This window comes from Bactrocera neohumeralis, chromosome 2 (genome assembly GCF_024586455.1).
Source record: "Bactrocera neohumeralis isolate Rockhampton chromosome 2, APGP_CSIRO_Bneo_wtdbg2-racon-allhic-juicebox.fasta_v2, whole genome shotgun sequence".
Classification (NCBI taxonomy): Eukaryota; Metazoa; Arthropoda; class Insecta; order Diptera; family Tephritidae; genus Bactrocera; species Bactrocera neohumeralis.
The window spans coordinates 52,828,671-52,849,559 of record NC_065919.1 but is presented as its reverse complement, the minus strand read 5'-3'; the positions used below and the strand labels follow the sequence as shown (position 1 = coordinate 52,849,559).

The following is a 20,889-nucleotide window of genomic DNA, read 5'->3' as shown; positions in this document are numbered from 1 at the left end:
CTTTTTTAACTTTTTATAGATTTTCACCTACACTTTTTATGGTGCATTGGTGCAGCGTTACACCTTGTTTGCTCTGCACTTCTTATGGCAACACATTTTTTGCCCGCCGTCCGCGTTACTTCGTTTATGCGCACGATTCTCTTCATTAAGCAACAACAGTTGCAACAATAAGTACATACTTCCAGAATGGTTACGAGCACTCAAACTATGTTAAGTGCGTAAAATTTTTTCATGAGCGCCCATAACGCTTGTCGCCACTGCAGTCATGCAGTACAAATACTGCGAGCATATTTGTGTCCTTTCGTTAAGGCATTACTCTCTTAAGTGTTTGTCATTACAAAAGATTGTACATAACTTTTATATGAGAGGAAACACTTTGTGTTTCACCCGAATATGCAGATTTTGTTATTTATTGAATTGCCCAGTGCACCGAAAGGTGCAACAAAAGGCCGAACTTTGACTTGATTTTAATCAAATTTAGTTTTCTCATTACTCTTATCATCAATTTTTGCTTTATTTTTGGTTTTGTTAGTGCTATGTATGTATAACCGTATAGAAGTTCTGAAAACCGCAGACTAGAGACTATCTTCGAGTGTCTAGGTTTTTTAGATCGAGAAAATATCTTAATCACTTTGAAAACTCACAAAGATTGTCATTCAAGTTAAAAGGGGGTAAGGTTTTTTAGGTAAAAAAATTAATTTTTTGCGAAATTATTTCTCAAATATGGATTTAGTAATTTTATTCGGACTTTTTGTACATTATAGAACTTACTTTTGACATTCTAAGGTAATTTTTGCATGCAAAAATATTGAAGCATAAGCCGGTAACAGAGCTTCTGCCAGAACGTCTTAAGAAAAAAGCACTTAGCGGTGTTTACCATAATTCCAATGACCAATGAATGCAAATAATCCTACAAGAAGTCGTCTAATGGTGTTAAATCACAACTTCTTGAGGCCATTAAATGTCACAGTTTCTTGCAATAATCGAATCTCAAAACTTATCTGCCAATAATTCGGTTGTTGCACGTGCGGTATCACACGTCGTCTTGTTGGAACCTGAGTTTGTCAAGATCAATTTCTTTCAATCGCGGCCATAAAAGGTTTGTTATCAGCGATTTATACCACCACCCATTGACAGCAACGTTGTCATCAGCTTCATTTCGAAAGAAGTGCGGACCGATGACTCCACCAGATCAAAAATTGTCAATTTAGTTGAATGTACTGGTTGAAATTTCATTAAAATATCTCACGAATTGAATTATATTTGTGGTATTAAGGGAGTGAAAGGCATAGAGGTTCATATATTCGGTTTCGGGAGGCCTTAGCAAGTTATGATTAGATTCAATATAGTTCAAGCAGCAGGTAACATTTTGGGTGATAGTTTTGATGTAAAGATATCAAAGTACAAAAAGGTGCTCATATTCGATATTCGGGCGCTTAAAAAGTAATTTTCAGATTTTAATCATTTTTAGACGAGTGTTGGAGCGCACTAACGATACTATTTGTTCTAAATTTTATTTCGAAATCATGCTTGGTGTTTGATTTTTCGGTTATAAAGTGAATGAAATTTAAAATGAAAATGGGGAGTAGGCGTGTTTTCAGACCGATTTCGCTCTATAAACTTGTATTTAATTAAGTTGCTTACAACTTTAATATTTTACACCTTAGTGAATGATGTTATCGAATTCTGTGGCAACACTCTAATGGGTTTAACAGTTGTTAGTTTGGTTTCAATCTTTATGTTTGCGAGACCACATATGCCACCGACCACCGACGCACCAGTATTAGCGTTCGACTGTCGACACATAAATGTGCAACGCTGCTGCCAGTCGGGCAATTTAATAAGAACAAAACGCGCGCAAAAGTCGGTTGTATAAATTGGTGGCGCGCATAAAAGCGCGCTATGCTCACAAGCGGACCGAGCCGAAAACGTTCCACTTGCTGCGGTGCGTGATGACAATGTACTGTGCCGCTGGTGGCAATGCAACGCACATTAGTGGTTTTTTGGTAAACTTACCACAGCGCTCATAAAAGCAAAGCCGCGACGCAGTAGCGCACAAATATGCGATAAACTCTCGAGTGCTTCGGCATGTTTATGCTTCAGTTAATGCCATTAAATGTGCAAATACAGGTGGCTTTGCTGCGCGCTCCCTGCATGCTGGCAGATTGCAGGCGCGACATAGTGGCTTGTTCGTACATATAGTACAAGCGTCTATCTTTTAAACAATTTCATGTCAATCGTGCGTAAGTGCATTTAAAACTCCTCCGACTTTATTTACACGATTCATTTATTCCATTTGTAGTCGGCTACGGCAATTAAACGCCGTATGCGTTCTTTGTATATTTTTAACGGTAAATCCACAATTGTGGGGCGTATAACTGTTAATTTTTTGGTTATTGAATGTCTTTTTTTGCTCTCTGTTTATATATTAAAAGTATATATATGAAAATATATTGAATATAGAAAATTTTCCTCGAAAATTTGATGTTGATCTGGGAAGTAGTATTTGTAAAAATTGTTTCATTTTACATTACACTAATCGACTATCAAAATTTTTTGTAAATACTTATTATTTTTATTTATTAATTAAATAAAATTCCACATCAAAAAAATTCACCGTTTTTTCTAACTTGCAAGGGCATGTAACCCTTTAAGCGATAAGAAATTTTCAAAGTAGCCCGGATTCTGCGCAAAACCTGTTTTTTTTTTGGCATAAAAATGTTGCCTACATTTGGGCGCAATAATGTAAAAATGGTAATATCGAGGCCAACATATTAAGTCTATCAAAAAATTCAAGATTTGTAGGTAAGAGGTGGGATGTAAGGTTTGACTAAGAGGTCGAACCGAATCCGGAATCTTACTTGGGCAGCTTAGAGAACCGGTCTGTTGTATTACCTAAAACTATACTTTTATATAAAATAGATCATAAGACGCTTATAGTCGAGCCTATCACAAATTTGTTGAAGCGGCTAATAAAAGTATCTGCGTAAGAGGTAAAGAGTTTGTATTTTCGTATGAATATGATGCTACATTATCCGTTAAGCAATATGTTGCCTGCATTTGGGCGCAAAAATAGTAACATCGAGACCAAAATGTTAAGTTTATTAAAAAATTCAAAACTTGTACACAATAGCTAGTTTAGATTAGGTTAAGAGGTCGATCCGAATCAGGAATCTAACTTGGACAGATTAGGGACCAGGTCCGTTGTATTAACTAAAACTTATATTAGGCCCGACCTGGCCTATCACAAATTTCTTGAATCGGTTAAGAAACAGTTTCTGCGTAAGCTTTACCTCTTACGTCTGAGTTTTCGTATGAATATGGTGCTAGATTCTCCGTTAAGAAATATGTTGCCTACATTTGGGCGCCAAGGTTGAAGCACGTAACTCACATTAATTTTAATTTACATTGCGAATTAAATTAAAGGAATTTTTATCATAAAAAGTATTAATCATGAAATAGAAAATCTGCTTACTAAATATTAACCTAATTAACATATTGCCAACTAAATTATTATTGGAAAATTATTCTTTGCTCTGCTCAATATTGCCAATTATCTTTTATGTCCACGAAACCACTATTTAATATGCTAAATGCAAGCGTGTTCCAACGAATTTAATGAGCATAACGGCCATGACAATCAATCACTGTGAATACAGAAATTCGTCAAGTGACTGATAAGTTGTGCTGCGCCAATGTCCCAAAGCGCTTTAACAAACAAACACACGCGCTCACACATGCATGCAAGTATATGTATATGTAGATGTGCTTGTGAAAGCCTCTTAAATTGAAGATGGCTATAAATATGCTGGTATGCGTTTACAATGCACACTCCCACGCTGTACGTATGTATGTGGGCGCTGAGTAGCTGTCAACCGCTTGTTTTCATTTAAAATACTTTTTCTGTGTAATTTCGTAATTTATTGTTTTCTATAAATGCATGTAGAGCACATTCTTGTTCGGAAATTTGTATATAAATATGTAAACACATGCGAGCCTGTGTGTATGTGGGCATTTGAGTGTATAAAAATGCAGTTACACATGCTCTGAGTGCTTTGCGCTTCACTGGCATTTGCGGGTGGTTGATAAGGCTGTCATACATATGACTGTCATAAGCCTACATTTAAAATGACTAGTTATGCATTACTTTACACCTAGTGTGAACCGGAAGTGCTAGTAGTTAGCTGATTGGCTTTTTTCATATGGGAGAGTGGTATTTTCTGTAATGTTAGCGTAGAAGATGACAGCTGTCAGATTTCGGTCAGAAATATACTACTTTTGCTGTCTTTTTTCTTTTAGGAGAGTGGTATTTTCTGTAATGTTAGCTTAGAAGACGACAGCTGTCAGATTTTGGTCAGAAATATACTACTTTTGCTGTATTTTTCCATATAAAAAGTGATAGTTTTTGTATGTTGGCTTAGCTGTCAGATTTTTGAAATATACTTGTACTATTTTTACTGTCTTTTTTCATATAGGAGAGTGATAGTTTTTGTAATGTTAGCTTAGAAGACGACAGCTGTCAGACTTTGGTCAGAAATATACTTGTATTTTTATTGTCTTTTTTCATACAGGATAGTGGTATTTTCTGTAATGTTAGCTTAGAAGACGACAGCTGTCAGATTTTGGTCAGAAATATACTAGTGTTCTGTCAGTTTCAAAGATACATAATTTTTCTAATTGAATTTCAGAGAAAAACTTTTGGAAATCCATTCTATTAGTGGTCTAATGTTTATGATTTTACTACTAGTTGCATTGCAACGGAAAATTCTGGTTGTAAACTGAAGTTTTCCTGACTAGTTGGCTGTTAATATACTGATACATATGTAAATGCATTTATATGCAAATAACTGTTCTTCAATACATACATACATACAATGTGTTGATCATAAATTACTACCATTGTCTCTGCCATTTTGCAATTTGTTGCGGCAAACATTTTTATCTTTTTTATTTATACGCTTGCGTTTCAATTCGTTTTTTATGTTTACCAATTTCCCCACATCGATCAGACAGGCATTTCATGTTGTCATATTTGCCGGAATGCCACTTTCGCACTCGCCATCATTAATGTGTGCAAGTAATTTGTGCACAAGCGCCTCGGCTTATGCATGCGCGCACACATGCATGTGACGGTGTGTACGGCGTGTGCGCGTGTGTGAGCGCTTGATGACGTCGCGCAATATTTAACCACGACTACGACATATTACATATAATAATTTGTTTACGACCGCAGGCAGTTTGCCGCAAAATGCGAAATGCGCAATACACAAACGCCACGCGCCGCGCTCATTCCAGCGCTGCGAGTGCACACTTCTGGCGCTCGAGTATAGTCATATAGGCGCACTTGTGAGACAACAAATGAGCATTAAAGCGCGTACGCGTATTTGCTTGAAAATTTAAAACTGCACGCCGACACGCTGGCATGTGTGGCAATTAAATCGCTGCGTAATGCGAAAATATTATCTATACTTTGCCGTGTTTTTAATATTAATTTCATATGCTCGAATGTCATTGTAGCGCGCTGCAGCTGGTGGTATGCGTAAATTATGAATGCACACACACACACACATACGCACTCACATTTAGCTTCTTTCGCGTATCAACAGTTTGCGCAACCTTTGCGTAAATGCTTGTGTCAATTAATTAAAGTTCTGTAGGCGGTTTTCCCACAAATAATGCAGGCATGTTTGTTTGTGTTGCATGCATTACGGTCATGTCCGACAACATGTCGTATGAGTGACATTAATTGATAATTTTCAACGGGAAGTTAAGTATTATTCAGCAGCGCCAGGTTATTTTTCGTCATTTGACTCATTGAAGACCTTTTGCAGTTTAAGCTTAAAGTGTAAAATGGAGATAGTTCGAAATGTGTGGGAGTATGGGAAAAATTAAATGGTTTAAAATTGGTTTTACGAGGGTTGTCTTTCTATATATCGGAATTAGAGCACATATACTAATATCTTTGGTGTTTGATTTTCCTGATTTCCTGAAGGACATCTGGCAAATTGTTGTTTGCAACTCAGAATTCACTGTGCTGCATTGTTCACAAATGCTTGGAATCAAACGAAACGGAACGAAATTTTTTAAGATTTCTCTCGCCCAATCCGCACGAGCATTTTTTTGACCAATTGTGTGGATTCCAAAGTGAAAATTTTTTTCTACGGTCAAATGTTCACGTGATGATGATTGATGTTGTAATAGTTTCCGAAACAACAACTGATTTTGGACCTTTACGAAATTCGTTTCGGAGTGATCTCCAGCCTCGAGTGAATTCACCATGTCATCGATAAACATTTGTACTAGGTGGAGCTTCATGAGTTAATCCACTTCAAAAATGGTAAAAAATAATCACATGAAAATATTCGTGTTTTATTTTTTATGGATGATGAATATTTGAAGTTACTGTAAGAAAGGCAAATAGCGATTGTATTTGAAATAGTTGAGAATTGTAAGTTAACAGAATAGAAAACTAGGATTGCCATATTCCAAAATATAAAAAGCAATGCTACAATCTCCAAATATAGTTTTCAGATCGAACCATTATAGCTTATAGCTGCCATACAAACAGACCACTCATAATCAAGTCCTTATATGAAAACCTTTCTGGCTTGATAAACAGTCTTTACAAAATTTAGCATAGTTTGTTGTCCAAGATACCGCTATAATCTCGAATATATTATTCATTACGGACGACTTCAGCATATAGCTCTCGTACAAACTGACAGATCATAAACAATATTAAGTTTATTTTTTTATTTTTTGAGTTTCCATCAGTATTTCGCAAAATTTCATGATACCTTCTATAGTCTCCTAATCAAAATCCACTATTCAAACTAATATAGGTACCATACAAATCATCTAAGCAAAATGCTGACACAACCTCAAACACATATACTTACAAACACATTTAAATAAGAAGAATACAGGCACAAGCTATCCACTTGTGTCCCCAGAGTGTGCTTATGTAGACGCATATGTGTGCCTTAGTTAGTTCCAAGAACACACTCTAGAACATACATATATAGAGATAATAATATCAAACGAAACTATAGAGAAGAATAAGGGGTTACACAAAGGTCGTTTACGCTGAAACACCCTCAACTTGCTGCTGATAGTGTGTGTGCGGTAGTTAGGCGTTGAGGTTGAAGTTCGACGCACTTAAGAAAGCTTTTATCGCACTTCCATGCATTCACGCGCTCCTAAACGCAAGCGACTGCACGCGCACATATCCACACACACTCACACACAGATGTATGCATGTATGTGAGTGTTTGCACTTTTTTGCCCACAAATACTTTCGAATAATAGTGTTTGGAACTCTTGAGCAGAACTCAGTGCTGAGTGTTTTATAGTGCAATTGTGGCTTTGTCTGCGCTTATGTATGTATGTGTATGTGTTGGTGGTGCTTTGGCGCACTGTCGCGCGCATGAATTACAGCTCAAAATCAGCTTATTGCGAATTTAACCTCAAGGACCAATGAGCGTTTCTATGGTTATGGCTCCTTGAGGGTCGATTAAAGTGTAGTTTGTATGGAATTTCCCTATCACGCTGAGATTTCTTTGTAATTTACGCGAGGTGGGGGAAATGTGCGCGTTTAAAGCGTGTAGAAAATTGTTTGTTTGCTGTCGGGTGCGTAGTGCGTGGAACTTCGATTTGGCATGCCATGGTGGCACATTGTAGTAGTTATTTCAATTCCTAAGCGCGTGTTTTTTACATAAGAAGAGTGAAGTTGTTTACATTTAGCAACTGAAATCGTGACGAGTTGATCCCACTTCAAGATTTTTGGAAAATTAGCGATGTAACTATGAAACTTAAATGAAGTTTAATTTTGAAAAAATTTCAAAGAGATGATACGATTTTTTTCTTCTCCTAATTTCAAAAAGAAAAGTGATGTTACGTTATTTTGCATTTTAGATTAAAAAAAAATTGAAATTAAGTTTTATATTGTTTACGATTCACTACATAACATGCACTTAGTATATGTAGCATAAACGTTTCAGCTTCTGCTGACAGATATAACCAATATATAACCACTTTATAACCAAAACTTAAATAAAACTCAATATTATCGGTACAAAGTTTGCCGGATCAGCTAGTAAGCTAATAATTTACTTAAAGGCAGAGAGGTTGCAGGAAAAGTGTTCTGTGAGATTTGTGGCCTCGTTGAGCTGAAGGTGCTATATATATATATATATTAATGATGGCAATAATTATAACTTTTATGAATATTTCTTATATGGAAAGTGCTCGGCATATTTTCAAAGTTTTTTTATAACAAAAATAAATGTATACTTATATAAAAAATTTAACTTTTCCTTAAAATAAATTATGTTCATCGATAATTTATGAATCGAACTAAAATATTATTACATTATTGCGTGTAATATAAAAATACGTTTTAAATAGTGCGCAATTGTTGTAATTTGTAATTGTGAGTAGGTATGCATGTAGGTACGTAGAATTGCCGGAAACACGCCGGTAACGGAATGCTTTTCCGCCCACTCTCAACCACTGCAGAAGCAATAAAAATGCCAATGACTGGCGCAAATAACGAAATGATAAGTGAAAAGTAGAAAATGGCGAAGTGCGAAATGGCCGATAATGATATTGACAGCAAACGGATGCGGCGATTGTACGCGCATGCTGAAGCAACAACGCTCCTTGCTGATGAGCCAAAAGGCTGGGGATAGAGCGCAGAGTTATCATAATATTGCGGAGTAGCGTGGATGCCAGTCTGGCACTGCCGCGCTGTAATTAGCAGCAAGCAGCTCCGTCTGCATACATTGAAGTTTATTGAATAGTAATTTCTGTTTACTTTCTTTTGCTTTTGCATTACAATAACAAATATTTAAAACTGTGGCAATTTCATTTCATTATTAGTGTACATAGTTAATTGCTTTATATGGAGAGAGTATGAGAAATAAATACGCAAGCGAATTGCTTGAAAAGGGTAATGCACATAGGTTACGTATACGCCGTGTAGTCGATATGCTGCATGTTTTATAGAAATAATATTTTTATAATTTTTTTTGGCTTTAAAATTAAAAAAAAATTTAATTAAAATATAAATTAATAAAATATTATGTATGCATTAATTAATTAATATTTTTTTTATAAATAAATATTTTTTTTTATAAATAAATATTTTTTTTTACAAATTAATATTTTTTTTAATATTTAATTATTTAAAATTTAATTTCAAGAAATCATACATTATTTTAAATTCTACAACACCTCTATAATGTTGTCCTAAATTTTCAAGTTGATCCGAATAATAATATCGGAGATACAGCCTTGAGAATTTGTGCGCTCAAGGCTAGCGAAGTGCGCCGAAAACTACTCAACCGATTTTCAGGTAATTTTACTCAGGTCTTATGAACGAAGAATTTTTTTTTCGATTACAACTATTTGAAAAAATTTTCACTGAAATTTTAATTTTTTTCTAAAAATGTCCAAGTTAAGGACGAAAGTTAACCTTTTTCCGAGGGATCACCGGAAATGGCGTCGCAATGGCCGAGTTTAAAATATTTTTTCCAAAAATTTTAGAATTTCTTTGCTAAAAGTCTATGGTTAAAAAAAAATAAAATCTAACAAAATATTTCATTTTATATATGAGAAAAAATTGTTGGAAGAAGGCTGTTTTTTACCCGAGGAATCCCATGTAACCCTTTATGATACATATGTTTAAGGTTGAAAAAAAATGTATATTATTTTAGGCTTTGGATTTTTGAACTTTTTTAGTTTTTTATGCCCAGAAAAGGTTTAAAAATCAACATAGTCGCTTTCAAAAGCTTTTATTTTTTGGCTTATTTAAATAATTTAAATGGGTATAAAATTCTAAAAATAATATTGATAAAAAATAAATAATTTTTAAGCTACAATGCTTTTCCTCAATATACTTATATGAACAATATTGAACTAAATTAGCAAGAAACGCTTTTGTTAGTTTGGAAATTGCTGACATTATCACACCTCGTGTGTTTTTAAATTGTGCAATGCTTTGTTATATATAAATTTTCGCATTTTACAGCACAAAATTAAACATTCGCTGACAAACTTTGTCGCGTCAGGCTAACAATATGTGCCATTTAGCTTTTTCATTATTTGACATTCTTGCTAAGCGCTGCAAAATTTATCGAACGAATCGCGATTCGCTGACTGCTTATGCAAATGACATGGCTGCTGCAGAGCGTCATAACTTTTAGCAAAATGCAAAGTTCAAACAATGTGTCAAAATAGCAAGAGAAGAATGCAAAATCAAAGCACAAAGCTAACTAACTAGCAAACTGGCAGCTTTTGTAATTTATTTGTGAAGCAAAGTAGCTGACACCGAAAAAAAAGAAGAAATGGCATACGCAAAATTAACTGAAAAAAGCGGAAAAGTGCCACAAATGACAGCAATGAGCAAACGAGCAAATGAGCAGAACGCAGCAATAAGTGCGAATGATTCGCGCGCCTAATGAAATTATAGTGAATTTTATGCGTACACTTATGCCATGAATGCGCGCAAATTGCCCGCCATAAGTGCAGGTCGTAAGTGGCACAAAGGGAAACCGCATAACAGCAAGCGTCGTTAGTCACACACACACACACATATACACGCACACAGGCCAATATGTATATATGAGCGCGTTTGCGTGAAGAAAAAATTACAATTGCACGCAGTTAGACCTTTGCGGAAATGACACACGACCTCGAGTTGAAAAGTTATCAACGTGACAGATGTGCGCTAAGCACACACACTCACACACATACACACACGCCTATGTATATGCGTAGTGCATTGATTAAGTCACTTAATACCACGTGCCATAGGCCACATGTCAAAGCACAATCAGTGGCATACAGCAAGCCTGTTTGTGTGTATGTATTTGGTTGTCTAACGCCAAGTTGCCATTGGAGGCCACTTGCTTTTTTATTCAATGGGCGCGTTAATGCTCACATGTCGTGCTGCAAAACATCACTACGACGATGAGCAAATAGTCAACACAATTCAATCGCAACAAACTGTGGCGTCCATCAACGGCCACTGGACAACCGGCGTAAAGGCATGTTGACACATACATACACGCATATATTGCTTGCTTGTATACTTATATGCGCTATAGCTTGTGTGTGCATGTGCGTAGCGGCTAAGTTGTAGTAATAAATCATAAGAAATCATGCTGAAAATGTCTTTCGTGAAAGCTTGTAAATTGCTGGACGTTTTGTTGAAGTTTCAATGTTCATTGTTGCGGCAAGTTGTTGCAAAAAACATATACACACACATATAAATGTGTCAAGGAAATAAACATGAATAGATTACTTGTCATCTGGTGCAAAGCATCGGCAATTATGCTAAGTAGCGCTGCTTATTTTGTCTTCTATGGCTCTTAGTACTTGTTTTTTATTTTTTGGAAGAGTGGTTGATGTTGGGCAACAACAGTAATGAGTGCCACAAAATTACATAAATTCATCATTCCCACATTCGTGCTAAGTCTTTTTTCTATAATGAACTATAAAATTTTTAAATTTTGGTTGGGAAATCAACTAATTATTCTAACGTCATAATTATCAATACTAGGAAAGTATAACTATCGCAGTCTATGTGTCTAAAAAATGCATGTTTGGGCACGACCTAGCACTGTAGAAGTCTAGATTTATCAAATACACTAAAGTTAAGTTTTGAAATTCGTGAATTCTTTCTGTGAAAGAAACGTAATACTCAGTAAGTTCATACTCCTCTGTTCTACATGGTTGAGGCCATTACTGTAGTAATTTTTTAATTCAGTTATCAAAGGAAATATACTCTTGGAAAGAGTTGGATCTTATAGGGATATTTATGCTAATTCCACAGAATCTTATCTAGTTATCAGTGCAGTTCATATGGTTAGGGATCATATATATTTTCGTGTCCGTATCTTCCATTTAAAGTTCATAGAAGGTTTTGAGAATCAATATTTGAAGGACAAGAAAGCTCCACAGCAAGCTTTTGTTCGAGGAGAAGCTCTTTATTGCTTAAATTTCGGTTTCAGAGCGCCACAACATCTTCAATATTTGAAGTGCCGAAAGGGCTTTTCGGCGAGATTTTACTTGATATGAATAACTGTGAATTGACTACTGCTGATTTACTGTTGTATGTGGATTTCGCTGATAACGTGCGAGAGCTTGCAGAAGTTGAAAATTTTTCTGATCAGTACGGATGGAAAGTAGCCACGTGAGTTTCGTTTAATTTTGACCTTCAATACTGGTTTTGGTTCATAACGTCCATATCGTTTGGATTGGACATAACTTTTAGTCCTGCTGGCAACTGCTATTTGCAATAAATTTTGTTAATACTTGTTCTGATTTTCAAGTTTTTGGACAAGGAATTTTATAGACTTTTCATACTGTTGAGACCTCGAAAGCTATTCGAAAATAAACAAGATGCAATTATGATGAACAATTTTTGCGATTTCTCAATACCTTCCAATAAGCTTTTCAAAATTGTCAAGCAATGCAAAAGAGAAATAAACTCTGTATTACCCAAACCTCAAATCTCTTTCTCCAATTTTATCTCTCACCTTAAGAGAAAAGTCATTTTACAGCAATCACAATATAATTGCTTGAGTGTTTGCAATTTAGAGAATGACTTTCTGACCAACACGAATCTAATTCAAATCAACACACAATTTTGTTTTTTTTTTTTTTGAGGAAAATTAAAGTCATGCCATTGGACAACTTGCTTGCGGCATAATTTGTGCGTCATTTGTCAATGTGACAAGAGCTAGCTGCTGTGCTTGACAGTGATGGTCAAAGGAAATCAGCTTAAAGCTATGACTTTGCTGTTGGCTTCCAAACGATGCCGAGTATGCCGGAAAATAAGAAAATAATGAAAAACAGACACACATCTACAAATGCAACCGAATGTGTACTTGCAAAGTAAGCATATGTAGCTGCATAGATTATTAAGAAGCTAAAGCCTACAAGCAGAAACAAAGCGTCAATAGGTAAGAAATCAAAGTGGCATGACATGACATTTGTTTTTGTTTCTGCAAACATGCATATACATATGTCTTTTCTAGCAGATGATGAAGGCGGACACTCAGCTGAAATAAAGTAATATTAATAAAATATCAGCAAAGCGAAAAGTCAACACCAAATGCCAACATGTCAAGCTTGAGGAAGCTATAAAAATGAAAGCGCAAATATTGTACGATGATGGGAGGAGACCATGATATATAAAGAAAGTTCATATATGTCGTTGAGAAAGTAAAAAGAAACTGAAACATATTGTTTAATATGTATATGAGATATTGGTGTGGAAAAGATTCTTTTGAAGTTCCATTGCCGCTGCCGGGAATTCATACCAAGAGCTGCTTGCTTGTAAACACACCCACGTATGGTGAGCATTTGCAAAATTCAAGTGCCACAAAGCTTAAAAGTGGTGCATTTAATTCAAAAACGCAAAATTAAGCGTAACACTCGCATTTCATATGTTCGCCATGGCGTATGAGCAACATTTTAATGAAGCAAAAATATTTAAATCACTCATACGCCGCGTTGTACGATGCATTTTTTGTTATTTTTATATGCTTTGGCCAACCAAACAAAAACTCATAATAAATACGACAAAATTAATGTCTGCGAATGCGCGAGTCCGCACGACCCCCTGCGCGCAATAAAGTTAAATTCGATTTGCTAGCAGCTTTTTCTGGTTTTACTGTCATTTTTTTGGTTGGTGTAGCTATCAGCAAATCAGTACAATCGGCAGTGGCCAGTCAAGTCTGGCCAGTAGTCTAAGCATTTCTGTTGCGTCATGCTGGCGCTCTGCACATTTGTCGGAGATTTGTGCCACTTGTGACCCATAAGTTTAATCAATGTGAATGCAATACAAATTCGATTTATTTCAGCTTAAATACGATGATTTTTCATAGCAAATTTTTTGTCACTCAAGCATTCTACCAACTGTGTGAAACATAGATAAACAGCAAAGAGACATTAATAAAAGTATTTATGGGTGTGAAGGTAGCTTGCATCCTTCAATGAATGAGTAAGCGTTAGTCTGAGTGTGTGTGCATGTACGCAGTCTGGCCTAGATAAGTTTCGGTCAAAAAGCACGCACACTGCCTATTCGCCGGCTGCTGGCAGTTTTCAAGCGCATGTTTGTATGTGTGTTTACGTAGCGTTTTGCTATTTTTACAAAGTTTGCGGCATTATACCTGCTGACTTTTGTTTGTGTTTGACCATTGACTTTTGTGATTTGCTAATGTTTGTTTACAGCTCCCTTGGGCATTGAAATAGGCATATTTTTCGTACCTTTCTTTTACATTTTTCCTGTATTACTGTTCGTTCTTCCGCTTCCTTTACCTATATCATGTATGACACGCATGTGTTTTGCGTGCGTAAATATATGCTATTTTTTTAAAGGAAGCGGCAAACTTTACTTTGGGACTCGTGACTTGTCCCCAAAAGCTTTGCTGGTCAAAAGCGACAGGAAATTTGAGATAATGGCTGTCCCCTGGGATAGTTGGCCACAAATTTCATGCCTACTTCTAATAGCGGTTCACACTTAACTTGTTGTAAATTTAAATAAAATCTCATCCATATAAAAAATATCGGTTAAATTAACCATAATGTGTGTGATGAGTATACTTAACTTTGACCTATTTATCTGTCACTCTCTTGTGGGAGTTGAATTTTCCGCTGCATTTTTGATGCTCTTACGATAAATAATATTAGTTAGAGATGTGATAGAAAATTTCAGCGCATCTTGTATGAGAAATTCATCATATTTCATATGAAAATGCTAATTGTAAGAAGAAAGTCATTACATATTAAGTAGTCTCATAATCAAAAATATATTTTAATTAAAGGAAGTGAGTTTAGAAGTGTAAAGCGAACGTGGTATGAAGCTACTTGCTTTTTTAGCCCGTATCAATGAGTGAAAAAGCTAGTATAAATTCTAATTTTGTAGAATTCGAGTGAATTATTCGAAACAAGCAGGTTTCGAGTCTTAAAAACCAAAAATTCCTTGATAAAAGTGACTTAATAATTCTTAGTTCTTAACTTTCGTGGCAAGATTCCTTGACCAACTTTGTCCTAACAACTTTACTACGATAATTATATTTACTTGATACGACAAGCAATCAAAATATGCCTTTCGTGTCACAAACTCGAGTTTATTAGTAATTTTAAGGTTAAGCTTATACTTTTTCATAAATAAATCCTCGCTTAAAAACATTATTTTCTGAGTTTATGAAGATGTGATCATAGTATATTTTATAATAAAATTGATAATCAATCTTAAAAATTTAGCAGATGTATTGAAATTAATTGTTAAAGAGCTAGTTGAGAATATTGTGTTATTGGTAATAAACGTAACACTTTAAACTCGAGTTTAAGGTTTAACGTAAATGCATAATGGGCTGCAAAATTCCCGCATCGACAGTTTTGAGCAATTATAATATTTATTACCACTATTGATATATCAAAATTATTCCGCTATAAATTAAAGCACCAATTCCACGTATTTCATGGAAACGCCTAAAAGCAGACTAATATAAATAAATGTATGTGATTTTCAGCTGCTCGTGCAGATTTATTTAAATTACGATTTAAAGTCTATTGGACTAAAGTGTATATAAAGTGTATTTTATTTGCCAAATTAATTATATTTTGGCTGAGTAGTAGCATTCATACAGTACACCATGTCGTATGAGCAACACTGAATTTATAACTCACCTGTATGAATGCTTAGAACATTTGAGGCAAGAATATAACAGCTAAAGAAATATTTTTAAGAAAAAAATCATTTAGTTTACTGTTTTTTCAAAGTTGTATAATTATTTGTTTCGTAGAAAAAAAGTTTATTTCAAATGACGAAAATATCTCATGTTAAATACAATGAAAAATAGGCACAGTTTAAATTGAAAATAAATTGATTGTTGGCGTTAGATCATATTTTTGGAACAGAAAAAGAAACTTCAGCACAAAATAAATCGACTTTAGATATAACAGATATTCTAATGTACATATATATGTAAATTACAAGTGCTAGTAATAAGACATTTAAACTCTTTTTTTTTTGCAATTCTGCTATAAAATATTAATATTAAAATGGTTTGACGCTATTAAAGGTGTCTCAGTCAAACGCCCGCACTAAGTTAAAAAAAAAAATTTTTGTTTAATAATTTTGTAATTAGAAAGCCATACAGCAACGAAAAACGATACGGCGCCTATTAAATGAAATTGCAAATAAACTAATTTATGAAAGCTCGAAAAATTAAATCCGATTATGAGCGCCAAAAAAGATAAGCATACGTAAGCTTTATTGCATAAATTGGATAAAATACAAAAAAACGGTATTTATGGAATAAAATAATAATTCAAAGTTGTCTGTGTGCGCGCTATAAATTAATTAGAATTTGCTGGATTTTCCAAATCGTGTGTAATTGCATATAGTATATAATAGCTATGTCAAAAAAAGGATTATTAGCGCGTTTGTGGGGCTAAATCAAAATGGAAAAACGCATTTTTATATATTTTATTTATAAGTTTTGCAATGTGCATGTCAGTCTTCATAAGAATATGTATATGAAATATAAAATATGTCGCACGTGCCGTTATTAATACCGCTGCACTTAATCGTACTTACATGTATATATATGTTTATATATATAAATAACCAAGTATATAGGGCCAAGTGAACGCCTACGGCTAACCAAATGAACACATGTTTATAAATTGGTCCAAAAATAATTTATATTACATATACTATATACATACATATGTATTTGTAATATGCATGTGTCCTTAGACAATATTATTTTCGCATAAACAAAAGTGCAATCCAATCAAAATCACCCCAAGCACTCGGGTACAAGTACATGCGTATGGCTTTGCATGTGTTGGCGTATGTGTGTGTGAGCATTTGTTTGCGTTCTATTAAACGGAAAGCAATCGAGGCCTATGAAGCGGAAGTGAAGCGCGAAACGAGTGCGGAAATTGACGCTTTAAGCCATTAATGTCAATTTGAGCGCATATAATTGAATATTTTGCAGCTAGCAGAGAGATATATTAATAATAACATTGAGGAAATACGCCTATACATATGCACGCACTTACATATGTACATATCTGCTTGCTCTAGCTGCCGCAGTGTAATGAGGTGGGCGTGTGCCCACAGTTGATTGATTGCATTTCGGTAGACGGGGAACTTGTTCGCATAACTGTTTGTATGTATTTTCTCCACTTGCGGCAAAAGGTGTTTAAAAGCATTTTTTGCTGGCTGAGCTTTTGAAGCACCTTCAATGAATATGAGGGCACTTAAACATATATTTAAATGTATATGAGCTAATATTGATGAAGTGCTCTTAATCAGTCATATATATAGTCAACACGTTACAATTAATCAAGCATGCACCAGGTATTCAAATTGGCGCACAGCTGAGACACATTCAAATAAGATATATTATATTAATAGGCCGACATTACAGCATTTTCTTTAGCTGTCAATTATATTTATTTAAAAAATGTCAGTAAATGAAAAAGAAAATGAAATTATTATGCGGTACTAGGGTGTAGCTAATTTGCTAAGTGATTATGTTTAGGAGCTGTCTGAGCACTCATTACTTTTAAGGATTTTGTAAATAGCCCATAGAATAATATTAAATATTAAATCGTCGTTAAAATTATTTTTCACATTTTTTTTATTATAACATTATATTCATAAATTTTACTCAACTAGAATTACAAAAGTAAAAATTAAATAAAAAAATGTATATTTTCAAGTACTGTATATTTGAAAATCGAAGATCAGATGATCCGAAGAAGACTGTGAATATAATAAAGAGGATTATATTAAAAAAGTATTTTACTGTCCTTTCTCTTTTATATTTCAAAAAAATTTTCAGAAATAAAAAGCCGTGAAACAAAACTATTAAGTTATGATGACCTAGAAAAAAAGTCTGGTGCATAAAACTTGCGAGTGCCGAATATCTAAGAGTACACAAGAACAAGCCGACGTCTCTATGTAATTACGTTCACAGAAAGTTAGAGAAAGAAAAAGAAACAGCCAAACTCGTTTAACATTACTTCGGTCTGAGTGAGAATTAGGGACATATTTCTCACTCTTTCTTGGATATCAACACAGATGAAACAACGCCAAGAGAAAAAGTCTAGGATGAGAGGACCGAGAGAGCAATAATGAGAGTGAAAGAGAAGTAAGAAGAGTAAAAGAGAAACCTTTCTGAAAATTTGATCAGAAAATGAGTCAAAAAAGCTTCTAAGACCGATATGATTGCCTCTTAAAAGAAGAAAACACAGAAGAGTTGGTAGCTTGCGACCAGAAATGAAATTTGTGATGAAGTGTTTTGTTCTCGGGCGCAAGCAATTCTAAGTATTAATTGGTTAAAGAACAACAAAGCTGTAGATGATTCAAAAATCACAAAGACGGTTCCACAGGCTTCCCAAACTATCTTGGAGGAAGTTTTCTGGAGATAAGAACTAACAGTGCGAGTTTTGGCCTAGAAAGTCTCTAATTGACCTGAGATTCATTACGAGATAAATCGTGAAAAAATCCGAATTGAAATTTTTTGTGAAGTGTTCTCTTCTCGACCGCATGCAATTCTAGGTAGTAATTAATGCCTAATTGACCTGAGATTCATTACGAGATAAATCGTGAAAAAATCCGTGCGAAATACTTCGAAAAGAATTTTAGTAATTTTTCCCGCAGTTGATGTTTATAGTTGTTGTTGTGATAACGGTAGAAAATATTAACCGGACAATCATGTGGAATGCTGCCAAGTTGACAGTCTTTTGGTAAATTGTTCGGATGGGAACATTACAGTATATACATAGCTGCCATACAAACTGACTGATAAAAATCAAAATGAAGATTTCAATGCCATTTTACTCTATAAAAAATCCTTTTTTGTTTTGCTTTGGTGGAGCCGAATATTTACTTGTTTATTTTTTTGTTATTTTTAAAGATCAAACTAACGATTTTATACTAATAATACCTCCAGCCACACTGAGCGCTTAAACTACGCATTGGAGTTTATTAATTATGTTGAATCTCAGTTGTATTTTTCCTCAAAATATTCACAAATATGAATATTTATGCGTACTCACGCTAAAACCGTATTCTGTCCGATTTGCGAGCAATTCACCAGCACCTGGGGGAGCTTAATTGCATGAATAAGAGTCAATTTACGGAATGTGTCTCTAATCAACACAACAACTGCCATCGAAGTGCGATTGGAACATTTAAATTAAATTAAATTAAATTCAAAATGGCAATCTGGACGAACGACAATGTTGACTGCCTCGTACGGGTGTGTCCGCATGTGTCTGTGTGCAATAGTGCCGGGGCGCCGTTGCCGAGCATACAATTAATTAAATATACACTAAACGCGCAAACATTTGATAACAGATTTGTTAACTAATTTTCAATGCGAAAGCAATTTAGTGACAATTTTACGTAGTTTGCGCTGCACAAACACACGCACATGCGCACAACAGCTCGGCGAAATGTATGCGTGTGTGTGTGTGAGGGAGTCACAACGAAAAGCAGGACCTGTTATTGTTTGCCTGCTTGCCATCGGTCGTAGCCGAAAAACATCTGGTGCTGATGTTGTCGTTGTCGTTGTAGTTGGGGGCGTTTGCTGCCTGCTCGCTGCTTAATGTTATTTAAATGTACGCACACAACAATTTTAAATTTTCCGAAATGCTATTGTGAAAGTTCACTGCTGCTTCGTTGTTGTGGTGATATTCACTCGCTCACTGCTCGTCACCCGCTCGCTCGCCCATAATGACTGCTGGCGTTCATGCGTTTCGGGCGCTTAATTAAAACTTGTCGCCAGTACATTTGAAGACTTTGTTGGCGCATAAATATGTAGAGTCTATTATGCAGTTGTATGTATGTGTGTGTGTGTGTGCTTTTGTTCGACTTATTCGCTTGGCCGGAACTCCGGAACAATCGCGTTAGTCGAGGTGCACTATATTAAGAAATAGTGTTTACAGGAAATCATGTTTACAGCGTAAGTTAGAAGCAATTTTAGTAAAATAGAATGCCCTAATACACTTTTGAAAAACTCGGTTTGTGATTGGTTGACGGATTACAGTGTTTTGGTAAAAAAAAAAGTTTTAGCAAAAAAAAATTAAATTAAAAGTAAAAAACTGAAAAAAATTATATTAAAAGTGTATACTGAAATATATAAATTTAAAGCAAAAATAATAAAAATATTTTTGTTTTTAATTAACATTTTAAATTTTTTTTATTTATAGCCTTTTCGCACAGCCATATTATTTTAGTACACTAAGACTATAATTGAGAAACCAGTTTTTGCCTCTCCGGCAGGCGGCTACTCGATTAACGATGGACTCAATTAACGATCAGCTGTTATACTTGCTTGCAATCTTTAATTTGTATTTTTATTATGACTAAAATTCATCAGCTGATTGCTATTTTATCAATGTGCAAAACTAAATGTGCAGCTTGGACAACAACCAGCAGAGGCAGAGATAGCCAAATCTATAGTGTGGACAACAACCCACCGAGTTGCATTCCAGTTTCAACACAATTTGAATTCAATTAAGAGTTAATGCAGTAAAATATGATTTTTGTATGGTAAATAGATCTAAATTAGCGCTTTAATCGAGCAAGAGCCGGTTAATTAACCAATTAAAGGGCTATTAGATATTTTCATCAAAATTTAGCATTTTAACTAAAATATTTTTGCTGAACTTCAAACAAAAAAAAACCTAGTATTTCTTGAGTTAGCTAATAAATATTCGATATCCCCATTTAGTGCGTGTGATTTGTAATTGAAGCAAAGGCGCGTGTCCACCATAATTGGCGCAGCTGCTGCCGCATTTTTCTTCCACCAAATCGTTTACGCACACAACAATAAAAAGCGAAAGCAAAAC

The 20,889-nt window shown here is 34.8% G+C and overlaps 1 protein-coding gene across 8 annotated transcripts in view; it reads right to left on the bottom strand.

Moving 5' to 3' along the window:
* LOC126751187 (sodium-coupled monocarboxylate transporter 1) overlaps positions 1-20,889 on the bottom strand; it is a 153,144-nt gene that overhangs the window by 13,079 nt on the left and 119,176 nt on the right. The gene's annotated exons all lie outside the window — the stretch shown is intronic.